At 39.7% G+C, this 21,360-nt stretch overlaps 1 protein-coding gene across 4 annotated transcripts in view; it reads right to left on the bottom strand.

Annotated features, from left to right (window-relative positions):
* Window positions 1-21,360, bottom strand: part of LOC140718374 (putative oxidoreductase YteT) — a 241,374-nt gene that overhangs the window by 61,383 nt on the left and 158,631 nt on the right. The gene's annotated exons all lie outside the window — the stretch shown is intronic.

Raw genomic sequence — 21,360 nt, 5'->3', positions numbered from 1 at the left:
CCTTAAAAGTCATAGTGAAACTTACAAAGATACAGGAACAGAAATAGGCCATTCTGCCTTCAAGTCTGCTCTGCTATTCAACCATGGCAGATTTTTCTCTTTTCTCAAGCCCATTTTTCCTTCTCCCCATAATCCCCAATTACTTTACTATCAAGAGATCATCAATCGCAATCTTAAATACACTCAATGACATGGCTTTCACAGCCCTACATAGCAACAAATTCCACATATTCACCACCCTCTGGCTGACTTCATTCCTCTTTATCTCAGTTCTAAGGGAACAACCCTTTATTCTGAGGTTGTGTCCTTGGATCCTAAACTCTCCTACTAATGGAAACATCCCCTCCATACGTATTCTACCCAAACCTTTTAGTATTCAGTAGGTTTATTTGAGATGATTCCTCTTCCTACTGAACTCCATTGAATACAGGCCCCGAGAACAGTCAAATGCTCCTCAAACGTGGATCATTCTCATGAGCTTCCTCTGGACTCTCTCCAGGGCCAGCACATCTTTCCTTAAGATAGCAGACCCAAAATTAATCACAATAATCCAAATGTGTTCTGACAAACAGCTTATAAAGCCTCAGTGGTACATACTTGGCTTTATGTTTTAATCTTCTCAAAAGGAACACTAACATTGCACTTGCCTTCCTTATCACCGCCTCAACCTGCAAGTTAATCTTAAAGGAATCCTGAACTGAGACTCCCATGTCCCATTACGCCTCCAAATTTTGGAATTCTTTCTCTATTTAGAAAATATTTTACACCTTTAATTCTTCTCACCAAAGTGCATAACCTTACAGTTCCTTGTGCTGTATTCCATGTGCCACTTCTTTACTCACTCTCCTAACCCAACCAAGTCCTTCTGCATACACTCTGGATCTGTGACACGACTACTTAGCTTTGTAACGCTTACAAACTTGGCTACAATGCCAGCAGCTCCTTCATCCATATCATTAATGTGTAAAGTGAAAATTTATGGTCCCACACTGATCCCTGTATAACTCCATTAGTCACCAGAAGCTGTCCTGAAAAGGACTTCTTTATTCCCATTCCCTGCCTTCCGTCAGTCAACCAATCTATTATTTATGCAGGTAGCTTGCTGCTAAGACCATTAGTTCTTATTTTGTTTACAGCCTCATGTGTAATAGCACTTTGTCAAAATCTTTCTGAACCCTCCTTTGTCTAACCTGCTTGCTACCTCCTTAAAGAATTATATCAGACTCTGGAGAACTTCTGGCCTGACTGGCCATTTTCTATTTCTTCTCACTTTCAAATTGTTCATCTCCAACATTTCATTTATATTTATAGCAAGCCCACAGATACACATAGTTTTCACAACTATAATTTCTTACACCCTACTTCCTGCTAGGACCTATTCTATTCTCCCAATGTCTCCATCTCCATCATATCTGCTTTGACGATGACACTGTCCACACAGGTGTGTCTGAGATGCCTTCCTTCTTCCTCAATTGAAGCATCTCTACCATAGTTGGCATAGCAATTACTTTAATCTTAACTGTTTACTGTACCTCTGCTCTCATCTCTCTCTTGAACAGAGCAGGGATAGATATTTTCACTCTTTTAAGAGACATTCCCTTTCTTCTGCCCATTGCTGCCATAGTATTTTCTACACTTAGGCCAACAATTTTCTCAGTTCTGTGAGAAGTTTCATTTTCGACAACTGTTGTTTGACTTGCTGAGTTTTATGAAGGGTAGAGCTCCCTTGGCCCATACTTCCCATATTTCCAGCCTCTGCAATCAACAGATTATCTACCCATCTCCCCTGAGATTCTGTGGCCAGGCACACTTACCCCTACCCTTTCAGTCTTCTAAAGGGACTGTCTCTTTCAGGATTCCCTAGTCTATTCATCCACATCCATTAACGACTCCCCTTATCATAGCACTTTTCCATACAACTGTAGGAGATCCACCATCAGGAACTCAGCTTCCCAGTGAAGCAGTGATTCACATGTGTTTTCAGTGCTCACAAGGTTGTCACTTCTACAGTGGAGAAACCAAGCACAGATTTGGAGATTGTTTTATGGAGCAATTGCATTCAGTTTGCAGGTGAAGTCTTGACTGTTCAGTAGCCTGCCACCCTAATTTTCCATTTATCTTTGGTCTATTGCATTGTTGTAACAAAACATAATGTAACGTTGGAAAACAGCATAGCATCTTTCATCTGGTCATGCTGCAGCCATCCAGATTCATATCGATTTCAAAAACCTCCAAAGTCCCACTTTCTGTTCTGGCTGGTTCTACTCTGAGTCATTTGTTTCTTATGTCAGCTCAGTTTTCTCTCTCCTTTTTCTGCCGGATATTCGAGGAACCAACTAGAGAGCAGGCCATTCTAGATTGGGTATTGAGCAATGAGGAAGGGTTAATCATGTCGTGCGAGGCCACTTGGGTAAGAGTGACCATAATATGGTGGAATTCTTCATTAAGATGGAGAATGACATAGTTAATTCAGAAACAAAGGTTCTGAACTTAAAGAAGGGTAATTTTGAAGGTATGAGACGTGAATTAGCTAAGGTAGACTGGCAAATGAGTCTTAAAGGGTTGACGATGGATATGCAATGGCAAGCATTTAAAGATCGCATGGATGAACTACAACAATTGTTCATCACAGTTTGGCAAAAGAATAAACTAGGGAAGGTAGTGCACCTGTGGCTGACAAGGGAAATTAGGGATATTATCAAGTCCAAAGAAGAAACATATAAATTAGCAAAAAAAAGCAGCACACCTGAGTGAGGACTGGGAGAAATTCAGAGACCAGCAGAGGAGGACAAAGAGCTTAATTAGGAAAGGGAAAAAAGATTATGAGAGAAAGCTGGCAGGGAACATAAAAACTGACTGTAAAAGTTTTTATAGATATGTGAAAAGAAAAAGATTGGTCAAGACAAATGTAGGTCCCTTACAGTCAGAAACAGGTGAATTGATCATAGGGAACAAGGACATGGCAGACCAATTGAATAACTACTTTGGTTCTGTCTTCACTAAGGAGGACATAAATAATCTTCCGGAAATAGTAGGGGACCAAGGGTCTAGTGAGATGGAGGAACTGAGGGAAATACATGTTAGTAGGGAAGTGGTGTTAGGTAAATTGAAGGGATTAAAGGCAGATAAATCCCCAGGGCCAGATGGTCTGCATCCCAGAGTGCTTAAGGAAGTAGCCCAAGAAATAGTGGATGCATTAGTGATAATTTTTCAAAACTCCTTAGATTCTGGATTAGTTCCTGAGGATTGGAGGGTGGCTAATGTAACCCCACTTTTTAAAAAAGGAGGGAGAGAAAAACTGGGGAATTATAGACCGGTTAGTCTGACATCGGTGGTGGGGAAAATGCTACAGTCGGTCATCAAAGATGTGATAACAACACATTTGGAAAGAGGTGAAATTATCGGACAAAGTCAGCATGGATTTGTGAAAGGAAAATCATGTCTGACAGATCTTATAGAATTTTTTGAAGATGTAACTAGTAGAGTGGATAGGGGAGAGCCAGTGGATGTGGTATATTTAGATTTTCAAAAGGCTTTTGACAAGGTCCCACACAGGAGATTAGTGTGCAAACTTAAAGCACACGGTATTGGGGGTATGGTATTGATGTGGATAGAGAATTGGTTGGCAGACAGGAAGCAAAGAGTGGGAGTAAACGGGACCTTTTCAGAATGGCAGGCAGTGACTAGTGGGGTACCGTAAGGCTCAGTGCTGGGACCCCAGTTGTTTACAATATATATTAATGATTTAGATGAGGGAATTAAATGCAGCATCTCCAAGTTTGCGGATGACACGAAACTGGGCGGCGGTGTTAGCTGTGAGGAGGATGCTAAGAGGATGCAGGGTGACTTGGATAGGTTAGGTGAGTGGCCAAATTCATGGCAGATGCAATTTAATGTGGATAAATGTGAGGTTATTCACTTTGGTTGCAAGAACAGGAAAAATGATTATTATCTGAATGGTGGCTGATTAGGAAAAGGGGAGATGCAACGAGACCTGGGTGTCATTGCACACCAGTCATTGAAGGTGGGCATGCAGGTACAGCAGGCGGTGAAAAAGGCAAATGGTATGTTGGCATTCATAGCAAAAGGATTTGAGTACAGGAGCAGGGAGGTTCTATTGCAGTTGTACAAGGCCTTGGTGAGACCGCACCTAGAGTATTGTGTGCAGTTTTGGTCCCCTAATCTGAGGAAAGACATTCTTGCCATAGAGGGAGTACAAAGAAGGTTCACCAGATTGATTCCTGGGATGGCAGGACTTTCATATGAAGAAAGACTGGATCGACTGGGTTTATACTCACTGGAATTTAGAAGATTGAGGGGGTATCTTATTGAAATGTATAAAATTCTAAAGGGATTGGACGGGCTAGATGCAGGAAGATTGTTTCTGATGTTGGGGAAGTCTAGAACGAGGGGTCACAGTTTAAGGATAAAGGGGAAGCCTTTTAGGACCGAGATGAGGAAAAACTTCTTCACACAGAGAGTGGTGAATCTGTGGACTTCTCTGCCACAGGAAACAGTTGAGGCCGGTTCATTGGCTATATTTAAGAGGAAGTTAGATATGGCCCTTGTGGCTAAAGGGATCAGGGGGTATGGAGAGAAAGCAGGTACAGGGTTCTGAGTTGGATGATCAGCCATGATCATACTGAATAGCAGTGGAGGCTCGAAGGGCTGAATGGCCTACTCCTGCACCTATTTTCTATGTTTCTATTCTCTACAGCTCTTCATTTTGATGCTCTTTCATTTTATTTTGTTTGCATTTTCTCTTCGGAAGTAAAATCAACAATAACTTTGCAACAAGATTTTACTACTGTATGCCTGGCCTTACCCTATCAAAGTCACAGACAGATATAGCACAGAAACAGAAACTTTGGCCCACTGATTCAGCACTGACCATCTATTTTGAAATCAAGTTTATTCTAATCCATTTTATTCTCCCTCCCTTTGCGATAGTCCCCAAGTCTATCTGTCCCCTTTAAGCCCTCTCTATAACTTAAATCAACTTGTTTTATCTCTTCTCCAATCCTGATAAAGGGTCTGCATTCTGAAACACCAACTGGTTCTTCTGTCATCAGACACCTCATAATCACTTTATCACAATATAATTGAAGATTGACCAGCTCAGAAAGCTACTGGAACACTGGTGTCATTCGTGAAGGAGCTCTACCTTTGTGAGAAATGCATTGCTTTTGACCGGCTGAGTTTTCAGCTTTAGTTTCAAATCTCCAGCACTTTGCATGATGAATTAATTAACTGCAGATATGTCTACTAGATGTAAAGCAATGCACCTCAATTTCAAAAACTCTTGACATTTGGTTCAGCTTAATGAAAAAGATCTCCCCACAGAACCCCAGCCCATCCACATATATCTGTTAAACTTATAGGATTGATTAAACAAAATCGTTTCCTTGGCACAAGATCAATTGAGTTTTTAATCAAAATAAAGCATTTTTCATGTTTAATTCTAAGAAACCACTTGAAGCAGTGCAATAAAGTTGGAGATGTTATGCAAACTGTATATCATACCTTGTTAATTGCTTTCCCAAAAGTCCTGGAAAACTGCAAAATCATAAAAATACTGAGAATGCAAAGCAGTTCCACCTTCATTTGAAAGGAATACAGACTGATGTTTAGTGTGGTTCGTCATATGAGCATGATTGAAGAAGGGTCACTTCCGTAATCTTCACTTCCAAAAACTGCTGTGAATTTCCAACATTTTACGTTTTGATATTGAGAAATCTAGGGAGGGACTTTCAAAGAAATGAATGCAGAGATTTTTAAAAGAGTTTTAAAATCAGATTTTTAAATCTGATTTTAACAGACTTGAAACAGAGGTCAAGGAAGGGCATTCCAAACTTCTTAAGAACGTTAACGGATTTCTCACAAAGGTAGAGCTCCTTCACGAATGACACCAGTGCTCCAGTAGCTTTCTGAGCTGGTCAATCTTCAATTATATTGTGATAAAGTGATTATGAGGTGTCTGATGACAGTGTCTGAAAGGTAAACCCAGTCCTATGAGGACATACTCATAGAAATTGTTAACAAGCCATTAATCAGGATGAAATATCACTGCCTATTTTTTTCTTAAGCCTAACTTCAGTTGCAGTGCTTAAGAATCCAGTAATTCTGCTCAACCTAGAAACGGTCAGAATCAGAATCATCGGATTTTATATGTGGTGAAATTTGTTAACTTTGTGGCAACAGTACAATGCAATAATAGAGAGAAAAAGAAAACTGTGAATGACAGTAAATGTGTGTATTTATTAGTTAAGTTAAATAAGTAGTGCAACAAAAAGGAAATAAAAATTAGTGAGGTAGTGTTCATGGATTCAATGTCCATTCAGAAATTGGATGGCAGAGCGGAAGAAGCTGTTCCTGAATCGTTGAGTGTGTACTTCTATACCTCCTTCCTGATGGTAGCAATGAGAAGAGGGCATGTCATGGGTGGTATAGGTCCTTAATAATGGATGCCATCCTTTCTGAGGCACTACTTCTTTAAAGATGATACCTAGACACTACAGAGGCTGGTGTCCATGATGGAGTTGGCTAACTTTACAACTCTCTGCAGCTTACTTTGATTCTGTGCAGTAGTCATCCACCCAGCTCCCCGCACCCCCCCCCCCACTGTGAAAATTATATGTAATGTTTTCCTGATTTAATTCTACAAAACCTGTATCACTTACCAACTCATTAATGAGGAGACTGTCTTGCTCCATTTTACAACTAAATCATATTTTACCTTTTGCCCTACTATAATTTACATGTAAATCTCAAAGTGACCAAATTTCTGAAGATTATAGAAGGACTTTAAAACAGTAATTATGCCAAAGTTCAGTGCACTCAATTTATTTCTTGCTATGTTTAGTGGAAGATGAGACTGTTAAGATAATGCAACATTTTCCAAATTTACAATGATTTGACCTTAATTTATAGAATCCCTCAGCTTGGTCTCATTTTGCAAACTCAAGTTCAAATTGTCCAGAATACAAAGCAACTTAAGTTTCTGATTATTGAAATGAAACCAGATATCTGGTCTGTTCATCAGTCTTTAACTTATACTGTTTGACAATTTAACAAACATAATATTGGTGGTGTTTATGCACAATTTGCTACAATACAGTTGGTTATATACTGTAAACTACAAAAAAGATTATGGACTGTCATTTGAGACTTTAATCACTCTGGCCAGCAGTCTCTGGAGCATCAGAAGCTGAGGGGAGACTTGACAGAAGTTTACAAAATTATTAAAGGCATAGATAGGGTAGAGTATTTTTCCCAAGGTGGAAATATCAAATACTAAAGGATAATTAGCAGCCTAAGTTTGTCCAGCTTCTCCTCGCAGCTAATACATTCTAATCCCAACAACATCCTACTGACACACACAAAACACTGGAGGAACACAGCAGGTCAGGCAGCATCTATGGAGAACAGTACAAGTGATTTTTCAGGCCAAGACCCTTCAGCAGGACTGAAGGTGAACTTTTTGTTCACGCTCTCGAAAGCATCCACATTGTTCCCATTATGGGGCAACTGTTAGAGATCATTCTGGAATTATGAAATTATGGATAGCATAATTATGGATTAAATAAAATGAAAACAAGACTTCAGGAAATATAATCTGTAAATAATTTATGCCCCGATTAATACTTTTTGGTGGTGAAATCAATCATTCTGATTCTGTCCCATTGAAACTTCATAGGGAAAGACAACAGATGTTCCTGCATTGTTAAATGTGAATTGTTGCAACTTCAACCACAAGGAAATCTGCAGATGCTGGAAATTCAAGCAACACACACAAAATGCTGGTGGAACACAGCAGGCCAGGCAGCATCTATAGGAAGAATTACAGTCAACATTTTGGGCCGAGACCCTTCATCAGGACTAACAAAAAGAAAAGATAGTAAGAGATTTGAAAGTGGGAGGGGGAGGGGGAAATCCGAAATGATAGGGGAAGACCGGAGGGGGAGGGGTGAAGCTAACAGCTGGAAAGGTGATTGGCAAAATGGATACAGAGCTGGAAAAGGGGAAGGATCACAGGATGGGAGGGGAGCACCAGAGGGAGATGAAGAACAGGCAAGGAGTGATTGTGAGAGGGGCAGAGAGAGAAAAAAAGAGAGGAAAAGGGAGGGGGAATAATAAATAAATCAGACATGGGGTAAAAAGGAGAAGAAGGGCATTAACGGAAGTTAGAGAAATCAGTGTTCATGCCATCAGGTTGGAGGCTACCCAGATGGAATATAAGGTGTTGTACCTCCAACCTGAGTGTGGCTTCATCTTGACAGTAGAAGAGGCCATGGATAGACATATCAGAATGGGAATGGGATGTGTAATTAAAATGTGTGGTCACTGGGAGATCCTGCTTTCTCTGGTGGACAGAGCGTAGGTGTTCAGCGAAATGAAGGCTCTCAGCCCGAAACGTCAACTGTACTTCTTCCTATAGATGCTGCCAGGCCTGCTGCATTCCACCAGCATTTTGTGTGTGTTGTTGCAACTTCAAGCACAGTTTGCAACAAATTGATTTTGTCACTAAACCTTCTGGTTAGTTGCATATTGATAAAGCCATAGAAACACAGAAAACCTACAGCTCAATACAGGCCCTTCAGCCCACAATGCTGTGCCGAACATGCCCTTATCTTAGAAATTACCTAGGGTTACCCATAGCCCTCTATTTTTCTAAGCTCCATGTACCTATCCAAGAGTCTCTTAAAAGACCCTATTGTATCCACCTCCACCACCATTGTCGGCAGCCCATTCCACGTACTCACTCCTCTCTGCGTAAAAAACTTACCCCTGACATCTCCTCTGTACCTACTTCCAAGCACCATAAAACTGTGCCCTCTCGTGCTAGCCATTTCAGCCCTGGGAAAAAGCCTTTGACTATCCACACAATCAATGCCTCTCATCATCTTATACACCTCTATAAGGTCACCTCTCATCCTCCATTGCTCCAAGGAGAAAAGGCTGAATTCACTCAACCTATTCTCATAAGACATGCTCCCCAAACCAGGAAACACCCTTGCAAATCTCCTCTGCACCTTTTCTATGGTTACTACATTCTTCCTGTAGTGAGGCAACCAGAACTGAGCACAGTACTCCAAGTGGGGTCTGACCAGGGTCCTATACAGCTGCAACATTACCTCTCGGCTCCTAAACTCAATCCCACAATTGATGAAGGCCAATGCACCGTATGCCTTCTTAACCACAGAGTCAACCTGCACAGCAACTTTGAATGTCCTATGGACTCGGACCCCAAGATCCCTCTGATCCTCCACACTGCCAAGAGTCTTACCATTAATAATATATTCTGCCATCATACTTGACCTACCAAAATGAACCACTTCACACTTATCTGGGTTGAACTCCATCTGACACTTCTCAGCCCAGTTTTGCATCCTATCAATGTTTCCGCTATAACCTCTGACAGCCCTCCACACTATCCACAACACCCCCAACCTTTGTAACATCAGCAAATTTACTAATCCAACCCTCCACTTCCTCATCCAGTACATTTATAAAAATCATGAAGAGTAGGGGGTCCCAGAACAGATCCCTGAGGCACACCATTGGTCACCGACCTCCATGCAGAATATGACCCATCTACAACCACTCTTTGCCTTCAGTGGGCAAGCCAGTTCTGGATCCACAAAGCAATATTCCCTTGGATCCCATGCCTCCTTACTTTCTCAATAAGCCTTGCATGGGATACCTTATCAAATGCCTTGCTGAAATCCATATACACTACATCTACTCCTCTACTTTCATCAATATGTTTAGCCATCCTTCAACACTGTAATAAAAGAGATATATTTTTGGTGTCTACAGCTTTAGAAACAGACACAAGTATTAAATATTCAAAGAGGTTCTGTTATTTGGGATGTGTTAGCAGGAGTCTGAGGTCTTGGGCAAGGTTTGATTGGATTGGATTCATTTTTAGAAGACTCTATGGCTCGTGTTACGTACATTTCTGGTTATTCTTTTATTACTATTTTGTGCAAGTTTGATCAGAGCACTTCAACACAAACTGGCTCTGTTGCATGCAGTCAATGAACAATACAGAGCTCAATTGAATTGCTTCAAGGACTCTGCAGTTTGATGTTTAATATTCTGTGTGTTATTTGCTCGTTTTTGTCATCTGTGTGATTTGTTCTTTTTGAGCACGTGTTGGGTGCTTGATGTTTTCTTTGAATGGGTTCCATAGTGTCTCTTTGTTTCATTGCTGCCTGTAGGAAGACAAATCTAAGAGTTGTATACTGCATACATACACGTTTGTACTTTTTTTGTATCTTTGTTGCCATTGTAAACATGTAATTCTTAAATTTACCTGATTATATTCCAAATGTTAAAGTTAAGTAGGCGATTATAGCGATTGAAACCATAGTAATAATTTATTGTTATCTTTGTGTTGAAGAAGATTAAAATATCGTGTCAGGAGAGTGAGATTTTCTTGGACTCTCATGCCTGGGGGTTTGTTGTGCAAATAAAGTGTTCTATATTTCCCAGATACACCTTCTGTGTGGCTCAGTCTCAACACCAACCACAATTAGAGATAGTACTCCAAATGTGGCCTGACCAATGTTTTATATAGCTGCAGTATGACTTTCCAGCTTTTGTACTCAATGAGGGCAAGCATACCGTATGGCTTCTTTACCACTTAGCCACTTGTGTTACCCTTTCAGAGAGCTAAGGACTTGCAAAAGGTCAATGTTGAAAGGTAAATTTTGAAAGCATTTGATAAACAAGGAAAAAAGTCTTCTTGGGCTTCTAGCGTGTACAGATATCTATTTTAACCGACATTTTGATGACAAACTCGTCCACCTTCATCAGGAATTATGCCTGGGCACGTCTAGCCCTGTTGTTCGTCCATCCTGATTGATTAGTCCTCATTCAATTAGGTTTCCAGTTCGATTATAAACAAGGTGGGACAGTGGAAACCTGATTGGATGTGAACTAACCAATCAGGAGGGCTGGTTGACAGAGATATAAATACCACCAGACTAGACATGCCCAGACATCATCTATGGTAAAGATGGCAGAGTTTGTCATTGAAACGTTGCTTAAAATCGACACCTGTACCCGGCTGGAAGCCTGAGAAGAGTTTATTCTTCATATGAACTAGATCCTTTTTCAAGAATTTAAATATAAATATATGGGATTTTAAGCTAAGTTAAATGTATTGTATAGTTGTTTTTATTCCACAGATTTTCAAAGGCAGAAAGATTAAAGGGAAGAGGGTCAATGTCATTGCAAGGGAATTCAGCAATCTTCATATTGGTATGTAGTCAGAAGCTTGACTTGGGGTCAGTCAGATGTCAAATCTACAAGTAATTTAGTGCAGACTCTGATGGGGAAATGAATTGAGTCAGTGGCAAAGGCATAGATTTGTCTGTGCACTGAAAATGATGGCTTCAATTTTCCCAATGTTTAGCCGGAAGAAATTACAACTTCTCTAGAGATGAATTTGAACAAGCAACTTCTAAAATGATAGGGAGGAATCTAGGATGTTTGCTTTGCATTCAGACAAAATAATCCACAAAACTTTTGTCAGACTTTGTTTTGTATTTGAATAATATACTTTGCTTTTGATTCTGCATTTGTCAATTGCCTTAAGGCAGTCTTCAGAGGTGGAGATAAAATGTTTTGTAGAATACACAAAGAAAAGTAGGAAACTCTCCAATGTCACTGTTAATCCTTCAATCAACATTGTTTATCTCATAGCTTATAGGATCTCACTGAACACATGCTAGCTGCTGTTTTTTTAAAAAATTACTGTTAACTACATTTGAAGTACAATTCATAAATGGTGGAATGCTGTGGGATGTCCTCATAACATGAAAAACCCTAATTAAATGCTGGAACATTTTTTTTAAAAAAAAGTGAATTCTGGAAGCTTAGAAAATTCCAAGAGTTAGTCTTTGGCATTTTAATGTCACATTCTTAAGAACTGAAAGGCAAGAGTAGCTGATCATATGGTTTTAGGAGCAAATCCAACACCCCCCCCCCCCATACTCATCATGCACTTTGCTCTTCAAACTCTCTTTATTGCCTTTATGTCAGTTGCTAAGCAACTAGGAGTAATTCATTGAACCAATCACAGTATAGCTTCTTTTAAAAAGCAACAATCAGTACCCAGTCCCCTGTAAAGTTGCCATTGATTGGTTAATAAAGTTAACTAACAATTTTATTAAATTAAGTTTAAATAGTGCCCAGATATGTCAATGAAGGTACACAATTTTTTGGAATATTTAAAAGTCCCTGAAAATTTGTTTATAGATAGCTGGAAACAAAATTAAGTGTTACTGGTTTAAAGAAAGATATTGTAGTGTCTTTCAAAGGCAAAATTACAAAAAAGAACTAGTAATGTCAAGAGATTTCCATTTGTGCAAAATTATTCACTCACACATTTTTGTAATCATTCTATTTGAAATTGGAAATATTCTTTACGAATTTAGCCAGCTATCTGGATTTTCAAATTGACTGAGGATAAGGGACACAATGATCTTTAAAACCAAAAAAGTTCACCTTCACACTGATTCAGGTCACCTGCAGAGGATTCCTACATCTGACCCTTAATGGAAAAGAGGACAAACAAGTTCCAGGTTAAAAACAAAGACTAGCAGAATTCAGGGTGTAGGATGGTCATCACTCATGACCTTGTGGTCTTCCTGCCACCTATAGATGTGTGGGAAGACAACATAAAGAACTAAATCATAGGCTCTAAATTTTTTTTAATCAAAGGTTCAAAAATGTAGGATCCACAGTAATTCAATAAATGATTAAATCATTGTTAGATAATTTATCTGGTTACTGCCGAAGTCTTCAATGGGATCTCTTGTTACTCCTTGCCTAAACATTGCATACAAAGGATAACTTGTAAGAATACAGATTGATTACTAAATGAAATGTCACTCTGGGTACTGTATTCAAGTCCCTCAGGTGTGGCTAAAATTGAAATATTTCTGTAAAATGTACAAGGCTGTTGTGTAAATTCAGGTCTTTCTACTTTCAAATGTGAGAGCCTTCAAAGTGTTTTTAATTCCAGACAGCTGGAGCAGGAACCAGGAAGTTGTAATGACAGGCTATCTATTTCTTTAATGTGGTTTTCAACTTTTAATTGCGATTATGTGGCACCACATAAGAACATAAGAAATAGGAGCAGGATTAGGCCATCTGCCCATATAGCCTGCTCGCTATTCAATAAGACCATGGCTGATTTGGCCATGGACTCAGTTCCACCTACTTACTTTTTCTCCTACTATGCAAAAATCTATCTCTTGTTAAATATATGTAATGAAGTAACCTTTATATACCGGTACATACTTCCCTGGCCAGAGAATTCCACAGATTCACTACTCTCTGGGAAAAGCAGTTCCTCCTGTTTTCTGTTCAAAATCTACTCTCATGAATCTTGAGGCTATGTCCCCTTAGTTCTATTCTCACCTATGAGGGGAAACAACTTTCCTGCCTTTGTCTTATCTATCCTTGTCATAATTTTGTAGGTTTCTATAAGATTATCTATCATTCTTCTGAATTCCAGTGAGTATAGTCTCAGGTAACTCTATCTCTCCTTATGGACTAACTACTCATCCCAGAATTGACCTCCTCTACACCTCCTCAAAAGCCAATACAGGGGATTCCTGCTAATTGGGACATATAGGGACCAGTACATTTTGGCCCAATTAAGCAGTCACTCCAATTAGCCAAAGTTTCATGGAAATAGTTAAAAAGGTATAAAAAAATAAAAACTGCCATTTAACTGAGTAACAAATTATGTATTTAAATGAAATACAGAACAAATTATAATACTACCAATACTACTACAGTACTATGAAAATATGTATTAGTTCACAATAGTTATTCATGGAGGAAATTATCCAGTGTACACTGCCGTGTTCTTTTGATTGACTGTAAATGAACAAAATCAGTGGAGACACCTAGTGCAGATAATGCACTGCCTTCATACAATGTTTTCGACATCCTCCAAATCTTCAGTTTCATTATAACATTCAAGATTATTGTCCATATCGTCAAATTCTTCTTAGTTCTTAACTTGTTGAAGTTGTGAAATTGTTTCATTTTCACTCTTGGCCATAACTAGCATCTTCAAACCTGAATGCTTAAAATCGCAGTGAGCAAAAAGGTTCAGAATTGTCTTACTGCTTATTTCTTGCCAACTGTCAGTAACAAAAATCACTGCTTTTTGAACACAAACACACCAACTGATGCTTTTTAAGAACTGTCACTCTAAGCAAGGTGTACTGTCTAACAGCCACACAAGTGTACACAAATAGCACTAATTAGAAACTGTTTGACAACAGTCTCCTGGTCAATTAAGTGGCATTGCATCCCAAATAAATGAAGGGAGCCCCAGCTATTTTCATGATGAGGTTTTGCTCTTTAAGAGTTGTCACAAATAAGCAGCTGCCCTGATTAACCTGAATCCACTGTATATCTTTTCTCAAGTAAGGAGACCAGAACTGCATGCAGTGCCCCAGGTGTGGCCTTGCCAATACTCTGTACAAATGTAGCACAAACTCTCTGTTCTTCAGTTCAATCCCTCTAGCATGAAGGCCAACATTATCATTTGTCTTCTTTATAAACAGTTGCATCTGCAAAGCAATCTTTTGCAATTCATGTACAAGCACTCCAAAGATCCTCTGCACAGCAGCGTGCTGCAATCTTTCACCATTTACATGATAATCTGATCTTTAATTCTTTCCAAAGTTGATAAACTCACATTTATGAACATTGTACTCTGTCTGCTAGACACTTGTCCACTCACTTAACCTACCTATATCTCTCTGCATCCTTTGTATGATTTGTTTTCCACTCAATTTAGTGTCTATGTTAATACACTATCCCCAACTTCATGCATTCTTATCTTATGGATAAATCTTTTATGTGGCACTTTTACAAACGCTTTCTAGAAATCTAAGTATACAGCATCAAGCTGTTCCCCTCTATCTACTGCACTTGTATCATGAACAACTTATTAGAGGAGATTCAAAGTAAACTCGAGTTAAATGCAGCAGGAGCCAAGACTGGGAGCAAGAAGTGGGTGGCTTGGAGTGAGACGTGGTAGCCATATAAGAAAGTGAATTTAGGGACCCTGCTCCTTTTCCAATAAAAGAGGCACACATGCAAACTGCTAGTTGATAATTGATTGGGTAATCAACTAATCAATAGTAGCAAAGAGTAAAGTGGAGTTAACTATCGTAGGAGCAGCTATAGCATTGAGTGGATAGTGTTAGAATGGGGAGCTGAGACGTTGGCTCAAGATGCTTTGGTGAGAAGTGGTGGAAACTGAGGTGAGACTCTGTTATGTTCTATTTCTTTCTTTATGATTGCACAAATAGAGCAGTGAGAATGGCAGTGGTGTACTCTTGAATGATGTGAAATGTCATGGAGACATCCAGTGTTCCTGCTGAGTACACATATGGGGAGTTCATCAAGCTGCAGTTCCTTATAGACTGTGGAAGGGAACTGGAGATGGATAACCTTTGGATTAGTTGGGAAACGGAGGTGCTGATAGACAAGAGTTACAGGGAGGTAGTCACACTGAAGTTCCAGGAGGCAGGTTACTGCGAGACTGTCAGGAGGGGCAAAAGAACATTAGGGACAGGAGATGTAAGTATTTGGATAGACAGGTCCTGATTACGGATCATCAACGTGGTTTTGTGTGTGGTAGGTCATGTCTAACTAATGTTATAGTGCTTTGTGAGGATGTTGATGAAGGAAATGGTTGTTATCTACATGACCTTTGGCAAGACCACTGACAAAGTCCTGCTTGGGAAGTTGGTTCAGAAGGTTAAGTTGCTTAGTATTCAGGATGAAGTAACTAATTGATTTCAATATAAGCTTCGCAGAATGACTCTGAGAGGTAGTGGATGGTTGTCTCTGACTGGAGGCCTGTGACTACTGGTGTGCTGTAGGGATTGGTGCTGAGCCCATTGTATCATCAATGCTAATCATTTAGATAATGTGGTAAACTGGATCGACAAACTTGTGGATGACGGCAAGAATGGGGGCAGAGTGGACAGCAAGAAATGCTTGTACTGTATCTGGACCAGTTGGAAAAATAGGCTGAAAATGGCAAATGGAGTTTAAAGCAGGCAAGTGTGAGGTGTGCTGTAGAACAAAGGGACCTGAGAATACAGATCTATAGTTCCTTGAAGTTGGTAATGACAGGTAGATAGGGTTGTAAAGAGAACTTTAAACATATTGACTTTCATAAATCAGGGCAGCTGAGTATAAGATTTGGGATGTTATGTTAAAGTTATACAAGAAGTTGTTGAGTTTAAATTTGGAGTATTGTGTACAGTCAAGGTCACTTATTTACAGGAAAGATGTCAATAATATTGAAAGAGTGCAGAGAAAATTTACAAGGTGTTACCAGGACTTGAGTATCTGAGTTATAGGGAAAGGTTGAATAAGCTAGGACTTTATTCCCTGGAATACAGGACAATGAGGGGAGATCTTATGGAGGTATACAAAATTGAGGGATATAGATACGGTGAATGCATGCAAGTAAGCTAAGCATGGTGCAGCCCCTGATGGTAATTAGCCAATAATTCTTCTTGTAAGTTCTGTGAACTTGGTTTGGTTTTGACCTAAAGTGCTCCAGACATCTGACACCTACTCTCCCAGCTATCAAGCAAGAAAGAGTTCCTCATACCTACTAAATCATATTTCATCAGGTTCAGAATATTAAAAAAAAGAGGAAGAGAAGAAGAAAATAATGGGAAAAATGGACCTGAGATACATTATAAACAAAAACAACTCCACTGGACTCGACCTGAAGCTTTAAATGGTACCTTCAAAACAGTTTAACCTGGGCAAAACAAACAACAAATCTTAAAATTTTATGTCAAAACATGTACTGAATGAAAGTAAGTCATTCTCTCAACAAAAAATAGATTACTGACAAGCACGTAATAAAGATGTACTGGCTTAAAAATAGATCACCTGACATTTAGCCAGATACAACCATCAACACTTCAATCATAAAATTTAAAAAAAGTAACACCCAGAGCAACAGTGATACCACGCAGGTAAGACAAAGAAACCATCTACAGTTAACCTCAAAATCACAAGGAATACTTTGCAAATAGCCTTGTAATGTTGATATAAATGTTTTTTTTTCTTCATGGTCCTGCATTTATTTAATGTGTTAGTTTTTGCCTCAAACATGGAAACACAACTGGATCTTTTTAAAGGCACAACTCTAATGTGATCTATACATTCACCCAAGATACCACTGTTGCATAATCTCAGATAGTGACGAGGGGGCATACAAAAGTGAAATAGATTGGCCAGTTGAGTGGTCTTGCAACGACAACCTTAATGTCAGCAAGACTAAAGAATTAACTGTGGACTTTGGGAAGGGGAAGTCATGAGAACACACTTCAATCTTCATTGAGGGGAAAGGGTGAGCAGCTTCAAGTTCCTGGGTCTAACTTGGGCCAAACACATTCATGGAATCGTGAAGAAGTCATGTCAGTGGCTATACTTTATTAGGAGTTTGAGGAGATTGGTCATCAAAGATTTGCAAGTTTCTACAGACTGACGGCAGAGAGCAATCTCAACAGTTGCAGCACTGCCTGGTATGGAGACCACAACATGCAGGGTCAAAAGAGGCTGCAGAGTGTTGTAAACTTGGCTGGCTCCATCACAGACACAACACTCCCCCATCATTGAGGGCATCTTCAAGAGGCAGTGTCTAAAGAAGGCAACATCTATCATTAAGGATCACATGCTCTCTTCACACTTGGAATGAAGTACAGGAGCCTAAAGATCTGCCGTCAGTGTTTGTGGAACAGCTTCTTCCCCTCCTTCATCAGATTTTGGAATGGTCTGAGGAACACTACCTCTTTTGTACAATTTATTTACTTTTGTAACTTGTAATAAGTTTTGTCTTACACTGTACTGTTGCAAAACAAGATTTCATGGAGATCTATGGAAGGGGAATAAACTGTTAATCTTTTTTGCTGAGACCCTGCATCAGTACTGGAAAGGAAGGGAACAGAAACCAGAATAAGGTGGGGGGGGGGAAGGGAAGGAGTACAAGCTGGGAGGTGGTAGTGGAGGCCAGGTGAGTGGGTGGGAGTGGGGGGGATAAATTAAGAAGCTGCGAGGGATAGGTAGAATAGATAAAGGGCTGACGCAGGAAGAATCTGATAGAGAGGACAAGGATCACGGAAGAAAAGCAACCAGAGGAAAGCGTTCATCAGGTGAAGAGAAGGGGAGAAAGGGTAGCCAGAATGAGGTGTGAAAAAAAGGGGAGGTAGAAATTACTGGAAGTTAAGGAAATCAATGTTCATACCAACAGGTTGGAGGCTACCTAGTTGGAATGAGGTGTTGCTCCTCCAACAGAGTTTGGCCTCATCATGGCAGTAGAAGGTGCCGTGGATCAACATGTTAGAATGAGAATGGGAAATCAAATTGAAATGTGTGACACCAGAAGATTTAAAAAGCAAACATGAGGAAATCTGCAGATGCTGGAGATTCAAGCAACACACACAAAATGCTGGTGGAACGCAGCAGGCCAGGCAGCATCTATACTGTCAACGTTTCAGGCCAAGACCCTTCGTCAGGACTAACTGAAAGGAAAGATAGTAAGAGATTTGAAAGTAGGAGGGGGAGGGGAAAATGTGAAATGATAGGAGAAAACCAGAGAGGGTAGGGTGGAACTGAGAGCCGGAAAGCTGGAGAAGGGAAAGGATCATGGGACGGGAGGCCTAGGGAGAAAGAAAGGGGGAGGGAAGCACCAGAGGTAGCCTCCAACCTGATGGCAAGAAAATTGACTTCTCTAATGCCCCTCCTCCCCCCATCACTGATATAGTTTTTTTCCCCCTTCCTTTTTTTTCTCTCTTTCTGCCCATCACTCTGCCTGTTCTCCATCTCCCTCTGGTGTTCCCCTCCCCCTTTCTTTCTCCCTAGGCCTCCCGTCCCATGATCCTTTCCCTTCTCCAGCTCTGTATCCCTTTTGCCAATCACCTTTCCGGCTCTCAGCTCCACTCCCTCCGGTCTTCTCCTATCATTTCACATTTTCCTCTCCCCCTCCTACTTTCAAATCTCTTACTATCTTTCCTTTCAGTTAGTCCTGACGACGGGTCTCGGCCTGAAACGTCGACAGTGCTTCTCCCTATAGATGCTGCCGGGCCTGCTGCATTCCACCAGCATTTTGTGTGTGACACCAGAAGATCCTGCATTTGTGGTGGACAGAGCAAAGGTGCTCAACCCAGCAGTGCCCCAATCTGTGTGAAATCTCACTGATTTAGAGGAGATCGCACCCCATATAATAGATTACCCTAACCGACTCGCATGTGAAGTGTAGCCTCACTAAGGAGGACTGTTTGAGGTCATTTTTTAAAAACTTAGTCTTTCAGTCATTTTAGTTAATTGAAAGGTCATTGCTCATTTCATTTTTGTGACTTATTTTCATTTTTGGATATAGTTTGTTTTGAGGTAACATCTTTGAAAATAGGCGATGATGGTTATTCCTTTAGGAGTTTCAAAGACTGCATAATTGACTGCAATTGCTCTGTGACCTATTACTAATTGTCTGCATACTGTAAATAAGGGCGCCCATGTAGAACCAGGATTGGATTCAATTGCAACACTATCACAGTTGTGATAAGATTCCAATCCTTCTAAAGTTAAAGTTAGTGTGGTTTATTTCTGATGTTCCCGCATTTAACCTGATCTCTATCAGCAGGCTTTGTTCAATACTTGCATTCAGATTTGTTAACTAGTTCTGGTTTCAACATGTTCAGAATTAGCTGCAATCCAGGCAGCAGAATCCCCAACTAGAATGCTTGAAATTGGACCTTGGGTATCAATTTTAACATTATGCATGCCTATTACCCCTTTAATGGATACCCATCCATTTAACAATGAACTTTTTCTGCCCATTGCTTCATTGGCAGTGAGCCAAAGGGCTGTCTGGTATAGCAGGAAGAAAGCAAATAGACAAAATTAGAAGAGGAGAAAGAAATAACTACTCTCTGTACTTTGAGGAATGGCATGGCTCCTTCTAGCACACAGATTTTATAAACCCATCTTGTGTAGATATTCATGGCATAAGTCTTCTTTATATATTTATTTACAAATTCTCAGACAGGATCACATCTTGGTGCTAGGTTCTAATATGTCTAATGATGACTACCTGGGTGGCTACCAGCTCAGTGGTCTTAGGCATGCTCTAGCGATGGGACTTTAGTCTCAAGGTGGAATGTTTAACCCACTGTTTCAGAAAATGCAGATAGGTAGGTTCAATTCATGTTTAGTTTACATAGGGAGGGGTACTTGATTATACATAGTTTTATCACACATGGTTTCAAGTATCTGCAATCTGCAAACTGGTTTGTTTACACAGGAGTAAATATAACACTGGGAACAGTGTTGGCACTAGTATTCAAAAATGTAAAAGTCCCTAAACTCTGAGTTTGGCTCATGCATGAACAAACACAGAAATCTGGATTATTTTAGATATGTAACAAATGTGATTGCACGAATTCAGTATGGAGTTCCCCACTGATCTCAAATAAATCAGCAAATGCTTTCATCAAAATGAATACACTAATGTAATAATAAACTTTCAGCAAAAAGAATACTTAATAGATTTCATAGTTGATGACAGTTAACATTATATTCCCCTGTTAATTCCTTTACTAAAGGTTGCCACAACAGGGTGGTTAAGCATTCATACAAAACCGTGACATAATTTCTTAGTATAGAAGGATATATTTTGAGGATAAAATTATTAATTAGAAGACACTGAGGGAAATGGATTAGTTAAAAGACCAAATTTACTAATATAATATAGCACAAGTTATTTTCTGCCCTGATCCCATATTATATAGTGTCATGAACTCAAAAAGCATTATTTCTTAAAAGGTTTTCACTATTTAGACAATTTTATTTATTGACAGAACAGAAATATATGTATGGACTAATCACAATGAATACTTCAGACATTAAAATGGAAAGTTATCCTAGTTTAGATACATTACTGCTTAAAAACAATTTTTTTTTCAAATATGAAATACCTAAGAAATTTTTAGCATGTTCCCAAAATCGAATCTTTCTTTTCATTGAATGACATTGTAGTCAATGTTAATGGGTCAGACCTTTAGCTTTGTTACCTTGCTAACTCTTATGGTGTGCTTACTAGTCCTTTCACAGACGCCTGCCATTGGCAGCCCAAAAGTGGGTCTACTCACACTTTCTCAGAAGCCTGCCACCGACTGCTCTTCAGACAGTTTAAGTCAAGTCTTGCAATTAATTTCTGGATGCTGAATATATAACAGGGCCGGTGCATTGTACTCTGTCTCCAAAGTTCATTACAGTGAATTCAGTGGTTCA

This window comes from Hemitrygon akajei, chromosome 29 (assembly GCF_048418815.1).
Source record: "Hemitrygon akajei chromosome 29, sHemAka1.3, whole genome shotgun sequence".
Taxonomy (NCBI): Eukaryota; Metazoa; Chordata; class Chondrichthyes; order Myliobatiformes; family Dasyatidae; genus Hemitrygon; species Hemitrygon akajei.
The sequence above is the reverse complement of the archived record's forward strand: the minus strand, read 5'-3'. Positions and strand labels throughout refer to the sequence as shown.